This window comes from Pteropus vampyrus, unplaced genomic scaffold (genome assembly GCF_000151845.1).
Source record: "Pteropus vampyrus isolate Shadow unplaced genomic scaffold, Pvam_2.0 Scaffold7, whole genome shotgun sequence".
In the NCBI taxonomy this organism is placed as follows: domain Eukaryota; kingdom Metazoa; phylum Chordata; class Mammalia; order Chiroptera; family Pteropodidae; genus Pteropus; species Pteropus vampyrus.
In genome coordinates, this window is record NW_011888788.1 from 15,217,325 (window position 1) to 15,224,411 (window position 7,087).

At 36.5% G+C, this 7,087-nt stretch overlaps 1 pseudogene; it reads right to left on the reverse strand.

Moving 5' to 3' along the window:
* Window positions 1-2,306: 2,306 nt before the first annotated feature.
* On the reverse strand, window positions 2,307-2,422 carry LOC111746800 (annotated as a pseudogene).
* Window positions 2,423-7,087: the final 4,665 nt, after the last annotated feature.

Sequence of the window (7,087 nt, forward strand, 5' to 3'; positions counted from 1 at the left end):
TGTGCCAAAAAAAATAAGGTAGTTGTGATTTTCTTTATCTCTGATGTCTTTGCTTCCAATTTCTTGCCAATTCTACAAATTGTAAGTGAATGTACTCATTTAACAGATTGCAGTTTCATTCAATTTTTTTTCTTGGCAGTCTATTGATGTACAATTGCATGCAGAACAGACTTAGGCATCTCCTATGAACCAAAAGAAAGAAAAACTGCAAAGAACAGATAAGCTACCAAAGACTGTAACCATCGGAAGTAAATATATAAGTGAACTAACTAGGCCATTAGATAGCTTCTGTTTTTTACATGGAAATACAATACTTGGCAAATTTCAAATTTATTTTCAGATTTTGCACAGTTAGTTTAAGATTTTGCTGCAGAAAATACAGTCCATGGACCAAGCATCACATCTCCTGGGGGCTGGTTCAGTCTCACACCCCTCCCAGACATACTGAATCAGAATCTGCAGTGTAACAAAATCCCCAGGTGAGAAGTATTACTTCAGGCACATTGGGGTCAATGGCATTTGTGCAGCTGATACAATTAAACTAATGTAAATATGCTGATTTTATAACAGAGGCTGAGTCAGAAGATTCTGTTTGTCTGGGCTGGCTGCTTGTACATGCATGTATGTGTGCGTGCGGGGACATCATCATGTAGTCTGGATAATTAATAACGTTCTCTGCCAACTTGTGAGGACAGCCAGCTTCCTTTTAAAGGCATTTCATTCCTGAGGAGTTGTTAATTATAGGGCCATATTACATATCAATTTAGAGAAACATGGAAGGTATATTTAATTAAATGTATACACATAACTTCGAGTAGTTATGCGGTGCTTTACATTTATTTATCAGTAGTTAAAAGTCATTGAACATTTGAATAGAGCCTCTAACCCAAAAACAGAGACCAAAACAATCAAACAGAAAGATCAAATTGGAATGAACAGAAAATAAAAATAGATCATACTGTAAGTAATATCCACAGAGAGATAAGATATTGCATCCACACACAAAAAAAAAGCGTTATAAAAATTAAGTTCAGAAACAAAATTATTGGAAATTGCAAATGTTATTATAAATAAAAATTCAGCAGTCGAAGCAATGCCCCTCAAAGTATAAGAAATAAAGACAGAGATGGGAAGTAGGAATTAAAGCTCAAAGAAAAAAAAGGAACTAAATCTAGTAGGTCCAATATTCAAATAATAGGAATTCCAAAAAGGGAAAGCAAAGAAAATGGAGAGGAAGAAATGATCATTTAAAAAATATAAGAAATGTTCTCAGATTTAAAGACTATGAGTCTCCAGAGTGAAAGAGACCACCAAGTCTTCAATAAAATTGATGAAAAAAGTTCACATTAAGGACATCATACAAATTTGAGAACAGTGGGGATAAAGAGAAGATTCTAAAAGTTTCTGGGAAATGGAAGGTGTATTAATTAACTTTTGCTGTGTGACAAATCACCCAAACTTAGTGACTTAAAACAATTTGTGGGCTGGTTGGATAGTTCTTCTGGTCTGAGCTAGATGCACGACGGTTGTATGGTCTAAGACAAGCCTCACTGACATATCTGGGACTTTCTAGGGGGGCTGGGACTTCCCCCCACACAGTCTTTCCTCTTCTAGGAAACTAGTTTGGATTTGTTCACAAGGATCATGGGAGAGTTCTCAGCAGCAAGAGAGGGCCAGTCCACCGCACAAACACCTTCATACCTCCACTTGCATCATGTTTGCTATTTTGCTTTTTACCAAAGTCAGTCATATGGCTGGGACTATCGTCAAGGTGGAAGGAGACTATTCTGTGGTATAAATAAAGTGAGATATGATCCTCTGGGGGCAATTAGGACAACTATGCAAGGTATATGCAGGAGGAGGAGGCATCAGAAATGCGCTGAGATGGGGAGCAGGAGCTGCTGCTTCACTCCACACCCACAGATATTTGACTTCGTAAACTATGCATTGTGTTTATTTTTTAAAAATAAACCCTCCCTTCCACCCCAAAAAGGGCAAAATTATGTGAATGAACCAATGTCATGCAGAAAAGCATTGGAGGGCACAGTGCTGTTTGGAATTACTACCTTGAGAAAGAGCTCTGTAAGGTCCATCACTCCTTCCCTTTGCAATCGCCGGCTGGTGAGCCCAAAATGCTCATTTTAACAAATATGTTTTTATCATTTCTCTAGTCACCATTTCCCAGACATTTTTAGAATCTGTAAGGTTACTGTTCAACATAATCATTTTTTCTCCACTTGCTCTGTTTTCTTTTTGGAATTTTTATTATTTTTATTTATTAGTTTTTAATTATTTATTATTATTTATGCCTACAGCACCTGGTCTTCCTAGGTGGTCTCCCATCCAAGTACTAACCAGGCCCGACCCTGCTTAGCTTCCAAGATCAGACATCGGGCTTGTTCAGCGTGGCATGGCGGTAGACCATGGACTGTGGCTCCACTGGGGTGTGAACCCAGGACCTTCTGTGTGTAAAACAGATGTGCTAACCACTACACTGTGGAACCACATCCAGAATTCTCATTATTTGAATATTAGACCTACTAGATTAAAGTCCCTTTTTTGAGCTTTAATTCCTACTTCCTCTCTCTGTCTTTATTTCTAATACTTTGAGGGGCATTGTTTTAATTATTGAAATTTTTATTCTTGCAATTTCCAAGAATTCATTTTTGATGAATAATAAAATGACAATAATAATATACCTATCAAAAATTACTTTAAATGTAAATACATTAAATGCACCATTAAAAAAACATAGGGTGGCTTCATATCAAGAGACACATACAGACTGAAAGTAAAGGGATGGAAAAGATATTTCATGCAAATTGAAATTTAAAAAAAAGAAAAAGTTGGGGTAGCAATACTTATACCAGACAAAATAGACTTTAAAATAAAGGCTAAAACAAGAGACAAGGACATAGCAGTTCCACTTCTGGGTATTAATCCAAAGAAACCCAAAACACTAATTCTAAAAGACATATGTATCCCTATGTTCATTGCAGCATTGTTTACAATGGCCAAGATATGGAAGCAACCTAAGTGTCCATTGATAGACAAATGGTTAAAGAAGAGATGATATATATACATATGATGTAATATTACTCAGCCATAAAAGAATGAAATCGTGCCATCTGAAACAACATGGATGGACCTAGAGGGTACTATGCTAAGTGAAATAAGTCAGACAGAGAAAGAGAAATGCCTTATGATTTCACTTATATGTGGAATCTGGAAAACAAAATAAATGAACAAACAAAACAGAAATGAACTGATGATACAGAGAACATTTTGATAGTTGCCAGATGGGAGAGGGTTGGGAAAATGAATGAAAAAGAAAAGAGATTAAGATGTACAAATTGCCAGTTATAAAAACAGTCATGGGGATGTAAAGTATAGCACAGGGGATATAGTCAATAATATTGTAATAACTATGTATGGTGTCAGATGGGTACTAGACTTATTGGGGTGATCACTTCATAAGTTATATAAATGCCTAATCACTGTGTTGTACACCTGAAACTAATATAATATCATATGTCAACTGTAATTGAAAAATTTAAAAAACATTTAATAGAACTCACTTATAATGGAGAATGGTAAATTTTTAGTGGCACTTTTAATAATCAATTTATCAAATAAAAGTAATCCTTTCAAAAAATTCATTTTTTTCTCTGAACGTGATTTTAACAACGTTTTATTACTACCACCACCCCCCCATAGATGTAATATCTTCTTATCTCTGTGGATTTTAGTTATAGTATGAATTTTTTTCCTGTTCATCTCAATTCTATTTTTCTGTTTGATTGTTTTGATCTCTTTGGGGGGGATTAGAGGCTCTCAAGTGCTCTTTTAAATACTCATAACTTTTAACTATTGATTATCAAATGTAAAGCTTATTTGAAGCTGTGTATATTGGGCAGAGTTTGTGAATTGGTTGCTCTCCCCTTAGGTTGAGCATGTGGAGACCTGTTCACTTATTGGAGGATTGAAAAATGTGAATATCTATGGGGCTTTTTATGCGGGCCAGGTGAGTTCCCCACAAAAAAAATTCTCCAATATCCTACTGGGGGTTGCCGGATGGGGTTAAATATAGCTGCCAGCATTCTGGAAGCGAAAAGGGGTGTGTAGGGAATTCATCTTTCAGAATGCCAACTTTTACTTAATCCCTATTTTCAATATGGTTTCTCACCTTCACCCTTCACTGCCTATGCTCTGGGCTCAGGAACACAGCTGCTTGTGCCTCTCCGGGGAGTAAGACTCTTGTCTTCTCCCTTTATTGTACCTGGTTTATCTAAGCCCTGAGCCTCACAGATTCTGCACTACTAATCATTTGGCTTTTCCTCTTGTAGTAGCTGAACTTTCAGCTGGCTTCCGTCTCCTAAATGAGTTTACTAGCACCCATAATTTTGTTGCCAGTTCTTATTGGCTATTGTCTCCTCCATCCTCTTTGTTCTTATGGATTTATGCCTTCAAGAAAAATTAAAAACTTAATTTTTTATTTTATTTTACTGAGGCATTGGTAGGGAGCAGATGTGTGATGCTGCTTTTTTAAATTGAAACCTGTATTTAGCTCTTAATATGAATGATGAGTGCATTTGTACAAACCTAGTCAGCAAAACTGAAAATAGATGATGACATTGGTGGTCAGAGTCAATGCATCTATTGTAAAAAATATATTTTTTATTTGAAGGCAACCACCCATCCAAGCTGCCTTATTATTAAGCACACTGCCTAAGATTTATCTATCTATCTATCTATCTATCTATCTATCTATCTATCTATCTATCTATATCTATATATACACACATATGTGTGTGTGTGTGTGTATATGTCATTTCCACATGATCTGAAGGAAAAGAAACGAAGCAACAACAGATGAAATGCCAAACTGTTTGCTTATTTAAATGTGGAATTTTGCCATGATAGATGTGAACCTGGGTCAGCACTATTTACAGAAGAGCACGAGGTGTTTTATCTCAATGAGCAGGAAAATGTTTTGTGATAAAATGTGGTAAAAGCTTGTCGGTTTTTCCAACTAAGCAGTAAAAGGAATTACACAATGTAAAATGATAAATAAAAAGTTCTATGAGTCATCCTTAATGTAGAGAAAATATGCAGCCAGGACAGAGACAGTGTTTTTCTGCAAGTTAAAAATAATCTCTAATGAACTGAAACAAATCAAAAACAGCATGTCCTAGAAGCCCAAATACTTGTGGGACTCCCAGAGATTTAATGTAGTTCATGTTTTTCAAATAAATGTGTTGAAATGGTGGGGATAATGAAGTAGAGGCTATGTTGATCCTATTTTTAAGTCAGTTTTATTAAGGTACAACTTGCATACAGTAAAGTTCACTCTTTTCAGTGTACGTTCTATGAATTTTTGGCAGATACATTCAGTCATGGTGCCTACATGTATCAGTTCCACCAAACCCTTCCCCCCATTCCTCTAGCCCCTGCCTATCACTAATCTTTTTTCTGTTCCTATAATTTTGCCTTTTCAAGACCGTCATACAAATAACTCATACAGTACACAGACTTTTGATTTCTTTTGACTCTGGCTTAAATATTTATGTATAGGTTTTTGTGTGAATATACATTTTCATTTCTCTGGGATAAATGCCCAGGAATCCAAATGCTGGGTTAAATGGTAGTTGCATATTTATTTTTTGAAGAAACCACCAAACTTTTCCAGAGAGGCTGTGCCATTTTACATTCCCATTGGCAACGTAGGAGTAATCACAGCTTTGATCTTTTTTTGTAAATTTCAGTGTTAAACTGATGAAACTGTCAGAGATTCACTACATTTTAAATGTATATCCTGTTAAGAACGTTTTATTTCGGGAAGCGTTATGACTAATGACACTCCAATGTAAATTACGTCACCTGCGAAATGGAAAAATCATGCTGGCTTGCCTTACTCTTTTCTCCCAGAAACTTTGAACACCAAAAAACAATGGGGGAAATAATGTTTACAAAATTCTGGGGAGAAGGAACATGGGACCCACGGATATCCAACCAATATTCCAATCAGGCATTCTACGAGACCAAGGAGCTCTGAAAGCAGAGGACCAGCTCCTAGAAAACAAAGCAAAGCCAAAGAAAGAAAGAAAAAAACACTACAACAAAGTCCAGCCATTCCACAAATGAATCAAAATGGAAAATGGAATAGGAATATTGTAATAAAAAATGATGGTGAGGGTTACAGCCAATCAATTATATATTTAAAAAGCAACAGGGGGATTAATAGTTGTAACACAGATGTATGTATAAGTTCTGAAAAATAACAATAATATAAATGACATAATCAGGAGAATAGGGTAGAAGAGACAAAAATCATAACCAGCTCATCTTTCATTACAAAGAGGCAATAGTGTCCTAAATTGAAATTCGTAATAAAAATGTTATTTCAGTCTCTTAATGGTTTTCATTAAGAGGTTGTGAGACGGGACATCACTTGCAAATTCTTAATCTTTTAGCAGGAAATGAAATGAGACATCTCTTGCATAGTTAATCTTTTTAGTAAACCTAGTTAAGTTTTCTTCCCTCCTTTCTTCGGAAAAAGGCTTTCACCCTCAAATCTTGATAAGTGCCCTAGCCACTCAGATCTTCTGGCTATTGATAAGGGGCATCCGCCCATTGTTAAGCAGAAATGGTGTTAAGCCAGGCAGGGCCCTTAGAGTCTGAGGAAGGGGGGAAACTTTAAGCCAAAGGTCTTTCTTTATACTCTTTAGGAACATATTGTGCTGGCTGGAAAATTACTGCTTGGCTATCGCCCATAGGAACATAGGCTATCACCCATGGGAACATAACATTCTAACAATAAGCTTTCTGCTTCTGTACCCCAGCTTGCACAACTGACCTGTGGGTTGACAGGTAGTGAATAAGAGAAAAATAGACCTTTGTGTTTAAGACAGAATGAGGAATGGGATTTAGGGCTTAAAAACCCAGTACCTCTACATTTTGGGGCTGCTTAATTTGGGGTCTGGGTGCCCCTGGCAGACCCAGCTGGCTGAATAAAGAGCATGTTTCCTATAACTCACTGATTTCTGGTGGTCCGTGTGTCTTTCGGGGGCTGGCGGCTACAACAATA